The 20,473-nt window shown below is 39.4% G+C and overlaps 1 pseudogene; it reads left to right on the forward strand.

Annotated features, from left to right (window-relative positions):
- The first annotated feature begins 4,611 nt into the window (after nt 1-4,611).
- Nucleotides 4,612-19,632, forward strand: LOC141503201 (actin-related protein 8-like; annotated as a pseudogene).
- The last annotated feature ends 841 nt before the right edge of the window (nt 19,633-20,473 follow it).

Here is a 20,473-nt window from a genome sequence, read left to right on the forward strand (position 1 = left end):
CGACCATTGGATGGCTCTGGAGGAGAAAGTAAGGCTGTTGACTTAGCACAGCACCTACTCACTCAAATACAATTCACTTGCTTGTCATGGCATCACCTCCCTGATGTCATGGTCTTCTTTGAAAACAAAAGACAAAACAACCTCATTATCAGCTAGATGGCTGGGGAGAACCCTTCCAATTCTTTAACTCTATGACTCTGAGTTTTCTGTTTCTTTATCTTTTATTTCTATCTTGATAAAAATGATTTACTGCTATTTCTTGTCTGAGTCTGTTACATAGAGTGAATAATGGAATACTTAGACTGACATTATCATCAAAAAGTTCCAGTTTCCAACTGGGGGTGGGGGGTGGGAAATGATCCAGATAGGTACATTGCAATTGAACATCCTCACAATTTGAACCTGAGTTCATGAGAGTCCAGGAATAGTTGGACTTTTCTACTAAATATTAAATAGCCTCTAAGCTTCTTTACTATTTCCTTAATAGTTACCATAGGTATCTGTCTTTGACTATGACAGTGTTTGATCTCAGAAATTCTAAGACTCCTCTTCTCCTTACTCCAATCCTGAGATTTAACTGAATTTTATTGAGTGCCTTTTCTCCCTGTGATTTTATGGTCCAATCTGAGTCAGAAAAGCCTGAATTCTAATCCAGACTCAGACACTTCCAGGCACAGTGATCCTAGAAAGTCATTGAACCCCTCTGGCCTTCACTTTCCTCACCTATACAATGAAGGAGTTGAACTTCAGAGCTTTCAAGATCCTTTTCAGTTCTAAAACTATGATTCTACAATTTTATCTAGAGCAGTCTTAAAATTAAAGTTCCCTGCAGAGAGGGAAGACAAAAAGGAACTTCTGCTCAGCTTTTTGTCTTGGTTGACACGGTTTTTCTTGCAAACCTGCTGTGTGTATAGGGTCTGAAGTCTCCTTGATCCTATACTAACAGTGGGGATTTTCTCTACATTGCTTACAACCCCTCTAGATTTCTTGAGTGGTTGTGTCTACCTATAACTCCCTGTGGGTATCTTTTACAATTACCTATCATTCCTGCTCTTTGCTAACAAACAATACTCATTAGAATGACTGTTTATGAAAACCTCTTAGTGCTAAAACCATTGTGTAGAACCAGGCAAAGCCTCCCCCAAAGAAGATTTTACATACTGACAGATGAAATTTTTTAATCAAGGAGAAAATCCCCTGACCTGACATTTGGAAGCTCTTCGAAATAATGAAGCAAAAATTCATGAAATTATTTGGTAAAATGTCACCTAGATGAAAGCTGTATTCCACTTGCATCTTTGTCTTGTTTCACATTTCTCCTCTCCCTATTTTGAAAAAAAAAGTCTTCCCTGCATAAATCCCCCCTCCCTCAACCCTACACACCCACTATCTGCAGGTTCATTCTTTTACAGTGTACTTTCCCATCATGGATGACAGGAGTTGGAACTACAGTGACTTTCTGCTCCTTCCTCCCTGACACTCAGAGAGCTTAAGCTATTAAACTAAAACCTTAAAAGAAAGGAGATCCTGGATCATAAAGCCTTCTGTGAGGCTAGTGTCCTTGAGTTGGCAAAGGGTTTTCACACACCACACCTTATTTCATCAGAGCTTTCAAATCACCTACTAGTGCTTCCTTTAATTTTTTTTTCCATAAGAGGCATCTCAGTGTCCTTATTTTTGTCTTCCCAATAGGAGAGATCATTTAAACCTGCCTCTATTTCTCACAAGCTTTATTCATTCAATTAAAGTTGTTTGAGCACCTGTGTAAAGTCTTGCTTTAGGTACTCTAGGGGAGACAGCCATTAATAAGTCAATTTTGTTTTGGGGGGGTTTTGGGGTTTTTTTTTTTTTGGATTTTTTGAAGGCCGTGGGGTTAAGTGACTTGCCCATGATAACAGTGCTGAGTAAGTATTAAGTGTCTGTGACCAGATTTGAACTCAGGTTCTCTTGATTCCAGGGCTACTGCTCTATCAACTGTAGCACCTAGCTGCCCCTTTTTAAAAAACAACAAAAAAAGCAAAAACTGGTGCTTTGATGGCTCCAGAGTCACATGGGTTCTTAATTTCTCATGATCTGTCCCTTCCTTTGGTCATCCTTTGCTACTTAGACCAGGTTACACTGTGACAGAGAAAAAGAAAAAATAAGACCAGGGAGATGGGAAGGGAGTCAGAAGAGTCAGGCTTTGGAATCCAAATTAAAATGCGGAGTCCATTGCTTACAAGCTATGTGATCTTGAGCACGCTAACTTCCTCCTCTATTGGAGGAGATGGGAAGAGAGGGGCAAGAGAAAGAAGGAAGATAAGATGTAATACCTACTAGATGTCTGGTGCTACACTGAGTTCTGCTTTACAAATATTGTCTCCAAGCAATCCTGAGAAGTAGGTCGCATTATGATCCCTGTTTTACAATTGAGGAAGCTGAGGCAGACAGAGGTCATTAGATGACTTGCCCAGTATCATATAGCTAGTAAGTGTCTGGGAGCAGACTTGAACTCAGATCTTCCTAATTCCAGGTCTAGCATTTTATCCACTGCTTTACCAACTGCCTCTGCATATTACCCTCTAATGGAGCTAATGATAGGAATTCTGCTTCCCTCTCGGAAGTCACGAAGATCAAATGTGTACAGAAAATGACTTAAGAAGTTACCATCCAGGCAATGTATGATCAGTGAAGGAGTCTGGACAGGCATGCCAATCTGGAAAGAGATGCACAGAGGCTCGAATATTGCCCTGCTGTCCATGGGCTGATAAAAAGAGTGCATTTCACGGGATCTCTAGGAAGACTGAATAGTGGCCATGAGCAAGAATGGTATGGCTGTGAAATAGTCTGGATGTCAGGGGGATTGCCCACTTTGATAGACCATGTATCTGATGGCATATTGATGAATAGAGATGGAGTGAGATCAGTTCCAGAAGTCATTGGTTTAAATGAATATATTCTTGATTTTGCTCTAATACACCTAAGTAACTCTTTTTCTCTTAATTTTATCCATCTTCTTCAACAACTGCTTTCTCAGGATTTCTCAAAATTTCTTTGAAAGAGTCTTGGTGCAATGAAAAGAACTCTAGACAGCTAAGGATATTGTCTTGCCACCACCACCTTGAACAAGTCTCATCCCTTCTTTGGGATTGTGTCTTTCTCTCTGTAAATTGAATGTTGGGTGAGATGATCTATTGCAGCTCTCTGAAGTCTAAGGATTGTTGAAAAATCACCAATTACTTTGGCCTAAGGTCTGGGCACTTGGAGCTTCTCATTACTTCTCTTGACTGCCTTCCTCTTTATCATTCATCCTTTGAAAACCCAGCTATCTTCTCAAGGATAGACTTCTGAGATTTTCAGGGGAAATGAAAAGAAACACTGAGGCTATTTGACCCACTTGGGGTGATAGTATGTGTTTGGCCAAATGTCATTTGGACTTCAAAGTAAATCTAGCCAGAAAACTGTAATTGTGATGTCTCAAAGGGATAAGATTAGGGGCCACCCACCTGATGACCCTTCCCATACTTGACACCAACTGAGACCCGGAATCTTTATTCCTCTAAGTTAAGTAGCCCTAGTTCCTCCAGCTAATCCCTGTGTGGCATGGATGTAAAGCTCTTCACTGTCCTGTTTGCCCTTCCTTCTAGAAACATGGCACTCATCATGAACTCAGTATTGCAGATGAATTCTAACCAGGGCAGAGGGCAAAGGACTATCCCTTCTTACTGAGCAGTATGTGTATTAATGAAGGTTAATTATTGCTTGACTTGTGTGCATTTTTGCTTTTCTAGTTTTCATTGTTTTTGTTGGAAAGATTAAGGCAGCAGCAATCACCACCATGTCTGTATCTTTTATTTCCTACTTGTCCACCCCTGTTCATTTAGAGTTAGCTCCTTAGTGGACCAGAAGAGCCACGGCAAGCCTGTTCTCCCTTAAATGCTGATAGGAGCTTGGTTTTGTATTAAGCGCAAATATGTTTTTTCAGTTATACCTTGGAGACTACTTCTAAGGAGACAGGCAGCTTTGAAATGTAATATTTATCTATAGATACTTATCTATCTAAAACTACCTCTGTGGTACAGTGGATAGAGTGCTGGATCTAGAGACAGGAAGACTCCTCTTCTTGAGTTCAAATCCAGGCTCGGATGCTTTGGAGTTGTATGATCCTGAGCAAGTCACTTTACCCCATTTGCCTCAGTTTTCTCATCTATAAAACAAACTGGAGAATTAAATGGTAGATCACTCCAGTATCATTGCCAAAAAACACCAAATAGGGTCACAAAGTGTCAGACACAACTGAAATGTCTGAACAACAGTTATCTGTTTCTGGAAAGCACTTCTTTAAACTTGAAACTTTAAAATAAATGTAAAAAGCAAACTATTGCTCTATTCCTGCTATTTTCAGTCAACAAACTGATTGGTGTCATTTGCAAGAAAGATCGATGCTTCTTGATGCTACACCTGTGCAGTGAGGTCACCCTGTTCCCCCTCCCCTCCCTCTACAGCCAACTGTGACAACCATGACCCAGGCAGGGGGGGAAACCCAGAGAATGGCAAGGAAAAGGGCAGCAAGAAGAAAAAGGAGCAGCAGGCCTGAAGTGGCCCATTGTGCCTGAGCTGGTACCTGGATCCCTGCAGGATCAACTACAAAACTTCATCACTGTGATCCACCCTGGCTGAGAATGGGGTACACCACAGACACCCTCCCAATTAATGTCCTCCATGTTGTCATATACAGGGAGGCCCAAGTAACCAGGTCAGCCCATGAACAAGAATAGCTCACTGCCCAAGGAAGGCCTCAGTAAGCCAAAAGGTGAGCAGTGACAAAATTACCTTAAGATGGTAGACCAGGTGATCTGGTCCAAAAAGATATGTAATAGTGCAAGAAGAATCCCAGTGTCCCCTGACCAAATTAGATTCGATAATGAGCAGATGTGGCCAACAGTTCTAGATCACTGCCTGGTAATAAGTAGACAAACACATTCACATCACCCTGAGTATTTAGTAGGGGAAGAGGCTTTGTATGTTAATCCCCTGGACCCTTACAATATTCATGACCTATCTGTAGAGGTCAGTTAAATATTCACCATAGACTTGTGGGTTTCCTTATGGCCATCCTGTCAGATCTGGAAGCAATATGGTCACATGTAAGACAAAAATATTTGGAAATTTCCCTGAAAGACCTAAAATATTATAGATGCACCTTATTAATTCTCATATTTGCAACAAACAACATGTGAAGCAAGTGTTGCTTATGACCTTCATGAAGATGGGTATCTGGGGCATTGTGGTCCATCAAGACACTGCATGTCACTTCTGGGAGTGGCTTGGGCAATGCCTGCATCATAGATGTTAGGGACTACAAGACGAGTGTGTGTTGTGTGGAAGATGGAGTTTCCCATCAGAACACTTATTTTTATCTCACCTACAGGGGATCCAATGTCTTCCTGCAGTGAGCTGGATTCCCTTATTAAGACTGCTAGTTAAGCAACAAGATGGAACACCTCCTCCTGCAGAAACTTAAAGAAAACTTTTGTCATATAGACTAGAACATCCTAGGCCTCCAAGACCACGAGTTTCAGATCTGACCCCCATACTCCCCAATGTTACTTTGCTAGTTTCAGTTTGGGGATGAGAAATTATAGCCTCTGATGCGATCATTTGGCATTATCAGCCAGAAAATGACCACGCTGCCCCAGAGAAAGCAGGTGGACCCCCAAGGACCCTCATGATGAGCATTACCTATTAGCAATGCAGAGCAAGTAGAATCAGTCCTCCAACATGACTGCCGACAGCAAGTCCATGGCCAAACCTGATGGCTTCAGTGGTGACCTATGGTCTCTGTCTTCAGACATGACAAACTCCATGACCAGGACATGGGGCCATCCTAGAGTGACTATATGATGGCAGGCAATGAGTTTGAGGAAATGCCCACCAGTCTGATATCCAGGAAACTGTGATCTCCCAGTTTGAAGGGAAAACCCTGGGGCTGGACAAAAGCCATCCTCCACAGCATTGAATGCTGCATTCTCTCTCTCTCTCTCTCTCTCTCTCTCTCTCTCTCTCTCTCTCTCTCTCTCTCTCACACACACACACACACACACACACACACACACACACACAAACATACAGCTCCATCACGGTGGCAGGTGATTACCTGACATTCCACAAAGCCCTCTTCCTTCAGAGTCCTGGAAAAGGTCCCCTTCATCACGAAGCCAGAGGACATGGATTTGGGACTGATTGCATGGCAGGGCAGGCCATGCCAGCTTGTCTGGACACATGCAAGAACTATGACTCTCACAGTTGGAATAGCAGTTCTTTGGCATTCACATAGTGTGCTGCTGATCTGCTTTCATCTGGGTGAGCCTCTTGTGTGAAGTTTTGGTTAACATTGCCGATGACAGTGAACCAGGTGGCATGGAAGCCTTGTATCACATTTATTTTTCTCATTTATTGGACCTTGTATTGAGGTTTTATTGGAAGATAGATGAAATTCACTTTCTGTTGAGGATGAGTTTTAGTAGTTGTAGTTTGAGAACTCAAACTGTCCATATGATCAAGTGCTTTGGAATAAATTTGGCATTGCTCAAACACCCCCCCCCCCAAAGCCTAGATGGTTTTGCTAAGGAGCTAAGAATTCCTTCCACCAATACCAGGAGCTATAATGAGAAAAGGGAGGTCCTAAGCTCTACAGCTCTACCTGCAGGTAAACATAGAAACAAAGTAATTTGCCCTGGGTCACATAACTACTAAGTATCAGAGCAAGATTTGAACTGAGATGCCTCCTAACTCTAAGCTCTTAGCTCTCTATACCATACAATGCTGCTTCACTCTGAGGGCCCATACAATTCTGAAGCCCAAATTGTCATATCATTAGTGTTGTTTCGGGGCCATCCAAAGTTGGAAACATTGTTAGAGAAGTGTCTATCCTCAATTATCTAGTGTTGGAAGAAATAGAAAAAGAACATAAATTCTTTGGAAAATTTGGGAGCACCAAGCTTCTGTATTCATCTCCAAGTCACAAGCTGTCACCAGGGTGCAGCTATCACACTCTTTTTCATTGGCTCTCTTCCTTAATTAAATCTCAAACTGAGAGAAGATCAAGGCATGGATAGGGGCAAAAAGGGGTGGGTGGGCAGCAGCAGTATAAGGAAATGTGGTGACTGCCAAGAGAAACCAGTCACGAGGCAGCTCTGGTAGCCATGGCTACAGCACTTCAAAACTACCATTTTCACAGGAAGAAAATGTAATCCAACAGTTGTTTTGGTTCAAAAATATTTTCAACTAGCTGGCATATTGTTTCATAAAATCACAGGATCTTGAGTCAGCATGGTGTGTTTGATAAAGAAACACCCCAGAAGTCAAGAAGTCCAGGGATCAAGATTTATCTCTGGTACATTGGCTGTTTGACCTTGAGCGAGTCACCATTACCTCTCAGGGACCCCCCAGACAAATCTCAACAATAATTCTTAACCTGAGATCTATGGTATTTAGTTTTGCTAATGTTTTGAACATCCAATTTCATTATAACATCTCTTTTGTAATTACATGTATTTTGTTTTGTTTTCATTCATTTGTTTTTATTTTCATTATTCATTGATCTGATTTTTTTCTGCCACCTTCTAAATTCCCTGAGGTCCTTGGCTCCTGCCAAAAGAATCACTTTGGGTGCCATTCTTAATTTTAGTGATTTTGGAGATAGTGTTGATTTCAAGGTGTCCTAGAGAATTGGGGATCTTAGTTTATCAGCAGTTCTAGCAATCTGATTCAGTCTGCAGTTTCTGGATATGAACATACAAGAATTATTGGAAGTAACTCCTCGGCTGAACAGGGATGAATTAGCACCTTTGAAATATTAGCAAGTTAGTGTTCCATTTTATTCACCTTTGCCTACAGTGTCCTTTAAGTCCATTTGGTAGGAGATTACCTCAGACTTCACAAGCTCTATCATCATTCACTCCTCCTCATGGCAGAAGAAGAGATGGCTTGTGCATCTCTACTACTAGGAGAGGTTGAGGCTGGTGGATCACCTGAGTTCAGACGTTCTGCTTTGCATACATGCTAAAGTTGATCAGGTGTCCAAACTAAGTCTGTCACTGATATCATGAGCTCCAGTAGCAGAGGGTTACCTAAGAGAGTTGCCTAAGGACAAGTGAACCAGGCTATGTCAGGGAAACAGAACAGATTAAAATTTTTAGTATTGGATTCAAGCTTGTGAATGACTACTGAATTTCTGATCAGAGAGACAGAGACAGAGACAGAGACAGACAGAATTGGTTTCGAAAAAAAAGAAAAAAGGTTTCTTCAGCTAATGAATTCACAACTAGTTGTGAATCCTAACTCTGGATCCTAGATATTCTCTTTTTCTACATGTTTCCTTTTCCTCATGTAGTGAGATCAGTCCTCTTAAGCTAACTGTAGAACATTGCCATTTGAGTGAGTTACTGCCCCCTTGGATTTTTTCCTCCTCTATAGAATTAAACAATTGAAATAGATGTCTGATAACCCATATCATTTGGCTGGGATTATCAAAAGGAGACCCTGAGCCACAAACAATCATGACTTGTGACCCTGTGAAAGTCACTTAACTGCTTCTGTTTATCACAATTTCCTCATCTGAAAATGAGTATAATAGTTCCCACCCCCAGGGTTTCTGTGGGGATCAAAGGAGAGAATATTTGTAAAGTCCTTTGTAGGATTTACTATATCAAGACTAGCTACTGTTATTATTTAGAAAGCTAGAAATGGCTAATCCTCTCTTTCAAATTCTGTTTTGGTGGCATATTTTTCATGAATAAGTTGGAAAGAGACCAGGGTGAACACTGTTTATTTCCACATTTTGTCATCATTAACAATTTGCTGAATGTGAGGGGAAACTTAGAGTTGCTTTTCAATTTCCATTCCTTTTATGACTGGTGATCTGGAGAAAACTTTCTTTTGGTTGTTGGTAGTTTACACTTATGAGAATCATTTGCTCATATACTTTGATCACTTATCCATTGTAAAGTGGTTCTTGATCTGAGATATATCTTGGATAGTGGACACTTGTCAGTGATATTTGTTAAGAAAGTCCTTTCTAATTCATTGCTTTCCTTTTTATCTTAGTTGCATAGATTTTGTTGGTACAATAGGTTTTTTTCTGTTTCATGTGATTGAAATGACATATTTTATCTTCTAGCCCTTATTTCTTATTTGGTTAAAAAATTTTACCCATATTCATCCCTCATAGAGTTTTGCTCTAATTTTTTAATGATGTGATCTTTAATCTCAATCAAGCAACACATATTTATTAAGCATCTGCTATGTGTACAAAGACAAAAGTGAAGCAGATCCTTTTCTATTTTAAACTTATCTTGCTCTGGAGTATAAGATGTTCATCAAAACCTAGTTTCTGCCAAACTGCTATCCAGTTTTTCTAGCAGTTTTGGTCAAATAGGGAGTTCTTTCTCAAGTAATTGTTTGATAATTCAGGTAAGTCTTGGATTTAGCCAATAGTGGACTATTGAGTTCACTTGTCACTGAATGTATTTTTACCTAAGAGAAAAAAATTAAAATTATAAACTTGGACAAAGAAGAGACAAAACTATCCACAGGGACTGACAACATGATGATTTGCTTAGAAAATTCTAGAGGAATCCATGAAGAAATTGAGACTGATTTCAGTAAAGTGACAGTATACAAAACAAAAGGGGGGCATTCTTGCTTTTGCATTTACTTTTGAAAAACTTCTAATGTTTCTCCATTGAAAATGATTGTTAGATTTTAGTTTTATAGATGACTTTTGATCATATTAAAATGATCCTTCTGCCTTTCCCTCTGAAATCTTTACAGGGTCCACCATATCTTCTATGCACATCATAGTTTATATCTCCTCCCCTTCCCCTTTAGAAAGTGAGCTCTGTGAGTTCCAGGATTGTATTTTTGCTTTTCTATGTATCCCTAAACCTTAGAAAAGTCTCTGGCATTTGTAGGTGCTTAAATGCTTGTCGATTGATAAATAAACTTTATGCTTTCACAGAGACTCTTCCTGCATCTACTGAAATAATCATGTGCCTTTCCATGATTTTGTCTCTAATATACTTGTGTGAATTATTGAACCATCCTTGCATCCCTCATAGAAATCCACCCTGATTTGGTTGGATTGCAGTCATCTTTCTTGTCAGATTGAAAAAAAATGAAAACACTATTCATTAAGGCTATTTGATCTCTAGTTCTCTTTCTTTTGTTCTAGTCTTTCCTGGTAAATCATCTTCTTTCTCTTTGTGTGAAAATAATTTGTATAGGGGTGATATTAGTGAATCTTTTAATGTTTGAGGAGATTCTCCTGTAAAACCATCTGGACCAGATTGTTTTGTTTTTCCCTTTGCTAGTTCCTTCACAGCTAGTTCAAGGTCCTTTTCTGAAACTGGATGGTTTAAAATGTCTATTTGGTGGTCTATTTAATTTAGGTATTTTGTTGGAAAGTTGGAAATGTCTAATACTTTCTTTCAAATTCTCAGTTTTAGTGGCATATAACTAATTCTTTAATTCCTCCTGTTGTGATTTCATTTTGTTCATTTTTTATTTTGTTAATTCGATTTTTACCCTTTCTTTTTAATCAGGTTACCCACAGATTAATTGATTTTCTCAGTCTTCTTGAAGAATCAGTTTTTAGTGTTATCGGTCCAGTAGCCCTTTTGTTTTTCAATTGATCTATTTTCCCTCTAGATTTCAATAATTTTCCTTTTGTACTTTTTTTGGGAAGTTTGTTGATTTGGTGATTTTAAAATTCTTTTTTGACCTACTCAGTTCATGAATCATTTAGTTTTCTATTTTGTTAATGTATGTTCTCGAGTATGTATTTCTTTTTTTTTTTCCTCTGAGTAAATAGACATTGACTTAACTACCTTCGAGTAAGGTAGCATGTTAGGTATTGTGATGTATGCAGAGATGGATAATGAAATAAATAAATAACCAAAGCTTACGTTTCCAAAGCATGCATGTTCTTTACATCCATCTGCTTCATAGAACACCCATAACCCCTCTATAGGGTTGGTGTTATTGGTAACCACATTGGTAACTCACATAGTTGAAATGGCATAACTGGAATCACTTTTTTGGTAGACTTGGATTTACATAGCTAGTAGTTGTCTATGGCAGCATTGGAACTCATTGGAACTTAATTTCTAGTTCAATATTCTGTCAACTATTTACTACATCTTCCCATGAGGAATTTGCATAGGGAAAAGAATACTGGATTTGGAAGCAGAGGATGTGGATTCAGATCCCAGCTTGGCCACTTACTACAGGTGTGTGACCTTGAGTAAATGGTTTCCCTGATGTGTGTCGATTTTCTCCATAATAAAACAAGGGCAGTGCTCTAGCTGAACTCTCCATTCCCTTCCAGCACTGAGATGATAACATGATGCTTTAGGAAAAGAGAAAAGATGCTGAGATGTTGAAAGAGGAGAAGCATATACGTGATACTTCTGGGGTGGGTCTTTCCAAAGAGGGAAAGACCAAGTGGGGCCTAATAAAGCTTCCTGGAAATGGTGGCATTTGACTTAAATCATGAATAAGTTTTGTATATGTGATAGGACATGGCTTCAGGGTCCATGACCCTAGTAAATGCCTGATAAATATTGGTTAGAATAAACACACCTTTAAATTCAGGCAATGTTTGCTTTGATACCATGAGAAGGGCCCTGAATTTGGAATCAGAGGGTCTGGATTGAATTCCCAGCTCTAACACTTATTGCCTGCATGACCTTGGGCAAATCATTTCCCTTATCTGGGTCTCTTCCAAAAATGAATACTCCAGACTAGATGAATGATCTGGATATTCCTTTTCCAGATTGAAATACTAGATTCTGTTTTTTCTGTTATCCTAAGACCCTAGTCCTGAGGTCCATCTCCTCGATTCTGTACATAGTGCAATAGGACTCACTAAGGTGAAAACTTAGCTCCATTAATTATAAAGGTTTATGTTGGCAACCACTTAGTTCCTATGGTTACATCTCAAAGAAATTGTAAAATAGCCTCTTCAAGGCTTTAGGAACAGGAACAAATTGGCTGTTATAGAATTCATGAATGCTAATAACTCATTTACTTATAATGCTTATAATTAATTGGTCTAAAATCATCTACTGCAGGCTTAAAATGAATAGGATATTTAAAGGTCATCATTTCTCTCTGCTCACATTGAAGACTCAAATTCAACCAAAAATATCTTGCAGAAATCAGTTCAAATATTTCCAATTATTTTCTAGCTAATCTTGACCTAGCATCATGTGATCGATCGATCGCTCTATCTTTCTAACTAGCAATACATAAATATTCATTTGCTAACTTTCAAATTTTGTGATTCATACTGTATGATTAAGTTATTATACAATCTCACATTCTCAAGGATTAAGGATCACATGGTTTTGCCAGTAATATAAGGGACAAAGAGAAGAAGGATGAATCATTTACTCATTATGGGAATTTCTTTTGGGATAGCAACAAATTTTCAAAGTTTTTTTTTTTCCTCACCCAAAATTATCAATTGATATAATGTCTTAAATCATGTTTTGACCCAGAAGATAGGAAATCTAATGAGAAGGTCCATTTATCAATGGCAGATGTCCCATCCAGTAGCTAATACAGAGAAGATCAAGGTAATGTCACTGCTACTCCCTCTTCTGCCTTCAGCAGTCTCAGTGATGATACAAAAGAGAACCATTTCAAACTCAAAGAAACTTAGGGGCCTTTAAATCCTGGCAAATTTGCCATTGTCTTATAGACTTTTGTTTGCCAGGTTAGTATCATTAAGCTGCCCATTTCCTTCTAGTTGCTTGATGTTCATCATGTGGAAGTCATTTACTGATGGATGTATTGGAGCCTTGTCTTTGGACTTTGTCAGAATCGTTCAACTCCCATTAGATGTGGAAAATGGAGTCATACCCCTTTCACCTCAATATTCTTGCTCTATTAAAAACACTTTTAAAATAGCTAAACATATATTTTGTTTTGTTTTGTTTGTTTTTCAAGGCACTGTGGTTAAGTGACTTGCCCAGGGTCACACAGCTAGGTAATTATTAAATGTCTGGGGCCGGATTTGGACTCAGGTACTCCTGACTCCAGGGCTGGTGTTCTATCCACTGTGCCACCTAGCCGCTGCTGCTCCACCTAGCTGCCATAATATTTTTTTAAAATACTGCATTTATGTAGGACACAAAGCTAAGAATTAAGGCACTGGGATGAAATTAAATATCTTCAATATTATGTTATAATATTATAATTTAATATTATAGTTATTAATATTGTAATATTATATTTAATATTATAAATAGCTATGACTGCCACTAAACTAGCATATTTGAAGATCTCCTTCCTTATGTTGGGAAAGTCATAACCACTCAGCAGTAGTGTTTCTCCGAAAATGAAAAGCAATGCTGGATGCCTGACCTTGCTTTCCAGTGCTACTTTCCCTTTCTTTCATGCTCCTTGACACAGTAGCTCCTGGCATAGGATTTGGAATAATCCTTGTTTCCCATTGCTCTTTTCTGATTCGCCCTCTGCCCTCCCCTTTCAACAAGCTCTACTCCCTTGGGGTGCACCGCTCCAGATTGATCACCATCTCCCATCCATCCTTCTAACACTTGCCAAACAGATTTTCCTGAAGTGCAATATGACCAGGCTCCTCCCCTAGTCAAAAAAATCCATGACTTTCATATTACCTTTATGATAAAATATAAACTATTCTCTTTGGCATTTAAACCTTTTATGCACAGACTACAAGTTACCTTTCTACCCTTTCCAGTAGTACATCATATCTCTCTCCTCCGCACCCCACCCCCATAATGTGATTTATTCCCATTGGCCTTTTTGTTACTTTTTATACTTTGTACTGACTGTCCTCCCTATCTGGAATAGACTCCCTCTTCACCTCATCTCTCAGAATTCCTAATTTTCCTCAGACCTTAGGTCAAGTATCACTTTCTCCATGAGGTCTTTCCTGATCCCTTCAGCTTCTAGTGTCTTCTCCCCAATGGTACCCTATAACAATTTTGTTTATACCTTTATTTGTAAATGTATCTTCTCTGGCGAGACTGTAAGCTTCTTGAATCTCCTTTTTTATTTGTATTCCCAGCACCTAGTTCAACACTGGATACATTGTGTTTGATAAAAACTTGTGGATTGATTGATAAAGAGTATTTCTTTGACTTTAAAAAGCAAAGAAAGAAAAGAGATGGATCCTAGAAAATGTAAATCAAAATTGCATAAATACAAATAAACATTTATCTAAAGAAGTTCATTTGAATTTTAAAACTTGCTGAAAATCCTTGGAAAGTTATTAAAATTTATTTGAGACTTTAATTATAAACTATAATAGAAAATAATTATGGTAACAATACTCCAATTATTTGCATCAGTAGTTCCAAACCTTTTTGAGTATTGTCATCCTTTTTCAATGTCAAAAAATGTCAAGATCCATCCTCATAGGAGAGAAGTTATGCTAGTTATGTTTTAAATTGACACAATATAGAAGGGCAAAATGGCATCTTTTGCTCCACATGCTGATTTGCAGACCAGTTGAAATAACTCTGTAGCCCTCCCTTGGGATGCCACAATCTATAAGTTAGGAAACACTACTCTAAATTACTAAATTAATTGAATGGTAATTGTTATAGAAAATGACCTGCAAAATCCTGCCAGTTCCTTTCTTGTGTTTTCCAGCTCAAAGCTTTTGTAAAGGTGAAGTGTTGTTTCTTGTCTTCCATAAGTCTTCTACAAACTACACTGTCCTTTGTGGTTCCCTGTGCCTCTTGCAACCTCTCTACATTTTTTCCTGTTACTGAACTAGTGTTGACTTCTCTTACTATACTTGAGAAGGAAAGCTGTGGCCTGGGGACCCTTCCACATCTCCAACTACTTTTTCATTTTTAGACCTTTTGGGAAAAACCAAATAGTTGTTCTCACTTGTCAATGAGTCCGTTTTGGTCAAGGAAGGGACTGAAGCTAAGCTCAACTGCATTTCAGAGGGAAGGAAAGTGAACATCTAAGTTTTTGTTGCTTTACATATCTTCCCGCTTCACACTATAATGCTGTCTTATCTCCCTTATTTTAAGGTAGAATGGTTTTAGAAACAGTGATGATGAAGAGCAAAATGGAGCCTAAGGAAGCTGGGTTTTATTTATTATTTATTATTTTATTTATTTATTATTTATTATTTATTTATTATTTATCATTTATTTATTTATTATTTTGCTGGCTTAGAAGATCTATGGAAATTCATGTTATTGTGGGCTCCTGAATGAGGGCTTGTGAGAATAGGAATCAAGGGGAAAATGGAGATATGGTCTTGAATCTTAGCTTTTTGATGTAAAAGGTTCAGAGACTGGTTGCCCCTGATTTAAAAATAAATCATTTTCCTAATTGGGAGCTTTTAGGTACAACTTTAGTTTCCCTACAGAGCCAACATGGATACTGTTAGAGGTCACAGAATTCTTTGGATGTCTTCTATCAGGTGATTGGCACTGACGTGGAAGAGAGATGATAGCAGTCTCAGTATAGTAGCTCCTTGGAGCAGACATGTGAAGAAGCTAAGAACTTCTGTGTTCATATGGTTACCATGCCAAGAAGTCAGTACTATAGAGATATCCAGAGACTTCTGGTTGTCATGCTGAGAAGGAAATGTTCTTTCTGATACTGCTATCCCAGGATGGAAAGGGAAGTGATATAGTAGAGCCTGCCACAGTGAGTTTTTCTATCCACTAGTCTTGAGCATGTTGATGTGTGTCTCTTTCCCCTACTATTTATAAAGAGTCTAAGGAGTTAGTTGGGGATCAAGACTGCCACTTCTGGAAGATATGTGGTAGCAGCCATCTTGAATTAATACTTGATTTGCTTCTGTATTATTACGATGCTATTGTACTTCATTAAATGTCTTTTGCTTTGAATTTGTGTTATCTGACTTGAACTTTTATGAGGAGATAATCAGTGGGGGCTCAGAGCTAGAAATATGAATAGATGACTATTTCCAACTGAATTATGAATTTAGGTGTATCTAGGGGAATAACTAGGCTAAATATATCTAACTACTAGATGGTTCAGTGGATAGAGTCCTGGGCCTAGAGACAGAAAGACCTAAGTTCAAATCCAGCTTCAGATATTAGTAGTTGTGTGACCCTGGGCATATTACTTTACTTGCTTTGCCTCAGTTTCCTTATCTACAAATTGAATTGGAGAAGGAACCACTCTAGGACTTTTGCCAAGAAAACCCCAAAAAGGGTCATAAAGAATCAGCCATAACTGAAAGCAAATGATTATGAAAGAGAAGAGGGGGCAAATAAGAATTTCTATGGTACCTATTATGTACAAGGATTCACATAAATGCTTTACAAATATACTTTCATTTGAATCTCACAGCAACCCTGTGAAGGAAATGCTGCTATTATTTGCATTTTACAGATGAGAAAACTGAAGTAAAAAGAAGAGAAATGACTTGCCCAGAGTCACATAGCTAGTATATATCTGAGGTGTAGTGAATAGAGCACTGATCTGGAATCAGGAGTTCAAATGTGGCCTCAGACACTTGATACATACTAGCTTGGCAAAACCTCCATTCCTACTTTTGTAGCCCCACAACAAGACTTGAGTCTTCTTTCTCTTCCCTTTTCTTCAGCAGGTAACCTTTTCTTTTGCCTCCCTTTCTTCTACTCCCTCTTCTTTTGACCTCACCCTCACAGTTCTTGGACCCATTGACTTTAGAGCATTTGTGGTGACAGAATCTTTGCAGATTTGGGAGTTCAACCTTGTGGAATTCCTGGAACCTGCCCATGTGACTGGGACAAAGAAGAAAAGGGGTGCTGCCAGCTTTGGGAAGTGTGTTATGTAAGACGCCAACATGGCAAGCTTTACTTGGGCTTCTATCTGGTTCTAGTGCTTCTTAGGTGGCAGTTTGTTCAATTTCTCTTTCTGATATTGGTTTATTTAACTATATCATTCCCTGTTTTGACTATTTTTCTTATATTCTTGGATCTCAGAGGGTTTTGGGGGGGTGGTACATGTACATTAGTATATAGGCACTCAAAAAATGCTTATTTACTATTGACTGACTAATCATTTTTTAATTTTCTTTATTTTTACTTCCTCATTTCACATTTTGGGTATTTTTTTCTTTCCCTTATTTTGAATCAGTTTTATTGACCTTTAAAAAACAGCCATCCATTTTGTTTATTGATCCAGTTAGTCTGAATTTGTCTGAACTGGTCAAAACAATTTTGAACTAGAGCAAACCTCTTTGAACCTCCTGCAGCCTGGCAAAACTGGCTTGAACTGGTATGAACCCATTTGAACTATATAAAACAAGTTTTTTGCCTTAGAAATTATTTTAGAGCATATAGAAAAAAGTCTATATAAAAATAGATATCAGAAAAACCATGTAGGAGAGTGTTCATTCAAAGAACCTGGAGCATATGGAGTGGGCTTGATTTCTACCGTAAGGCCATGATTCTACAATATCCAAACATCTCCCAGATGAAAAGTAGGTCAACCACTTTTCCAGATATTTTCTGTGCCTGATGACAAGCTCTTGAATATTTAGAAAAGTCTGGTTGGTTGCCCGAAAGTGACATAGACCCACAGAATGGGTCCCCTACTTACATCATGGAGATAGAAATGGAGAGCTATTGAGAGAAAATTGCTTACTTTGCTCAAGGTTGCATTGTGAATTAGCGAACTGAGACTAGAATCCTTACTTTTTCTTCCAGGCCAGTCTTCTTTCTCCTGTTTCCTTTTGTCACTTTTTCCTCTTGGTGGTTGGGAAATGGTTTTTGACAATGTCATTATCACCACATTCTTTATCTTTCTCTAAAATTTTGAAAATTTTTTCAAACATTAGAGTTGAGTAGAAATTGGAAAACTCAATTTTATGCTTTCCCTGTAAAGGGATTTGATTACTGCTGGCATTGTTTTACTTATTTGCCTTCTTGGGATGATTATTCCAGAATAGGTTTTTTGTGTGTCGTGGAGAAAAAGAGGACACCAAATTGCTTTTAATAACAATCATCTTAAGCAAAATATATTTTTTGAAATGTCAGTTGGTCAGTCAGTTCTAGTGACCTCCTTCAGCACAAAGGGCCATCCAAGGGCTCAGGAGGAGGCACGTGCTTTGCAGAAATAGCTGTGATTTGGAGCCTATGAGAACTGTAAGAAGGGAAAGTTGGGTTTTCTTGGTTACCCAAAGTATCGTCATGTGAGCATCTTTGTAGAGCACTTTGTGCTTAACTTTTCTCTCTAGGCAGTGCTCCATGTCTATCTGATAGATAGCAGCCTAGGCTTGCCTGCACAGAGATCTCTTGAAAGCACCGTGCTGGGCTGAGGACTGATGTCTCATGCTGCTACAGGGAGTTAGGGGGAGGGTGTGAGTGACTAGGCCAAATTTTGCTAAATGAAGACCTGAGGGGGATTCAAGGACATATAATTAGATGAGGTACCCCCTGAGTTCAGTCCCCCTTTTCCCACTTACCATCCCTCACCCTCCATTACCAAAGGAAAGTGATTAGGATTTCCCTTACCTCTGTCCAGAGACCACTGTGCCCACATGTTAGCAGGTATTTATTTTCTCCTTCTGGAGTTGCCTGTTGGGATGAGGGATCAGTGCTCCAATGTCTCTAGGATCAGCTCTCTTGCAGACTGAACACCATTATTAACTTCTAGATGCCATTTCAATGAGCAAATGACTTTTAATAACTAGAGTTGCAGTGGCTAGGAACCTCAGCCACTTGCAGCTAACTTGGCCATAAGCCTCTTTGACCCTGGCTGAGCTAGTCTTCTTATGATAGGCTGACCCTAAGCCAGGAAGGCTTACCAGAACCTGCACTGTACAGAAGGGCTGGGGGTGGGGGGATGGGAGTGGGCCATACAGCTGCTGAGAATCAACTTAAAGAGCTTCAGGTAGACTAGGATCTTTTTTCTGTAGTAGGAAGAGGTGGGACAAGTAGACAAAAAGACCTGGAGCAATGGATGGATCAGTAGGTATAACCACAGAGCACCAAAGGAATTGGACCAAGTCATCTTTCTCTAGGTGATTCAACATTCATAACTTTCACCCCTGGAGCCTTCCCTGGAACCCTGAGAAGCCAGTTTTGACTTTCATGCCTCTTCTCACACTTCCCCTTTCCCCCATTGTCTGTCCCAATTTTAGATATTGTCTTTGCCCATTAGAATGTAAATTCCTTGAGGGAAGTGACTGTCTTACTTATATTTTTGTATCTTCAGTGTTTAACATAGTAACTGGCACATAGTGAGCCCATAATAAATGTTCATGCCATCTATCTATCCATCTAGTATCTTTCACATCCACTATTTGTCAACTGTCTGTCTATCTAGACTCTGTTGGCCCTGGAGTTCTATGTTTGGAAATATACCGGCCTTCCTTGTAATACAGTGGGGTCTCTTGGGAAAGCAGTTGGGCTTTTTGAAGATTCTTTTCTTTCCTCTCCATACCCCCAATCTTTTGTATACCAGTAGCAAAAAGCTGGGGACATAAGTTCTGTGCCCGCAGTCAGCTGGAGGGGTCGGGGTTACCTCTGCTCAGAGGCCCAGGCCCAAGAAGCCTTCTGTAGCAATGCGTACAGCAGCTGGGCAGCCTCCTTGGCAGTGCTGAGGAGCTGCAGAGGCTAAACCAAGGCTGCCGACAGCAAAGAGCCAATGAACCATCCCTACTGTCACAGAGCCTGGGAGTGCCAGCAGAATCTTGATTCCCATGGAACTGGCTTCCCCTGACTGCCTGTGCCAGAGAGAACACAGTAGATTGTCAAGTCATTGGCTGCTTTGTAAAGAGCTGTGGCTGGGATTTTTGACCTTTTCCAGTAATAGGGATGGTGGTGGAGGCTGAGACCCCATGCCCTCTGAAGATGTAACAGTCTGGGGTGCTTCTGGGCTGCCTGCATGACAGGACTATAAAGGGTAGGGAGATGATGGTTTCATGCCAGGCAGAGGAGTTGGACTGGTGTAGCCCCAAGGAAATAGTAACAAGAACTAAAAGTTGCAACTCGGCAAGGGAACATTGGCAGTTAGAAGCAAGGATGTGCTGGAGCCAGATGTAACTCACTCCAGAGGGCTGATTGTTAAATTTTCAATATGAACATTGCTATATTGAAAATATGCAAATGTTACAAATCAGGCCTTGGTTTAGGATTTTCTAGACTTAAGAAAATAGTGGGAAAAATTCAGTATAACCATAAAAGTGTGTTGTATGTATAGTTCCCCCCCATAGAGTTGGTTGTTAACATTTACCAACACACTTTTGGGTTGCCTTGGGAAAGAGTTGGTTTCTCCTCTTTAGAAGTCCAGATGATCAAAGGCTGGATGATAATTTCTTGGATATGAGATAGAAGGAAATCATTTCATGTTCGAATTGGACTAAACCCTGTGTTTCCATAATGTTGAGGCCCAGGAATAATGAATTACGATGAAGACGAAGGGTACTCCTAGATGTTAACACTTTGGGCCAAAGCTCTGG

This window comes from Macrotis lagotis, chromosome X (genome assembly GCF_037893015.1).
Source record: "Macrotis lagotis isolate mMagLag1 chromosome X, bilby.v1.9.chrom.fasta, whole genome shotgun sequence".
NCBI lineage: Eukaryota > Metazoa > Chordata > Mammalia > Peramelemorphia > Peramelidae > Macrotis > Macrotis lagotis.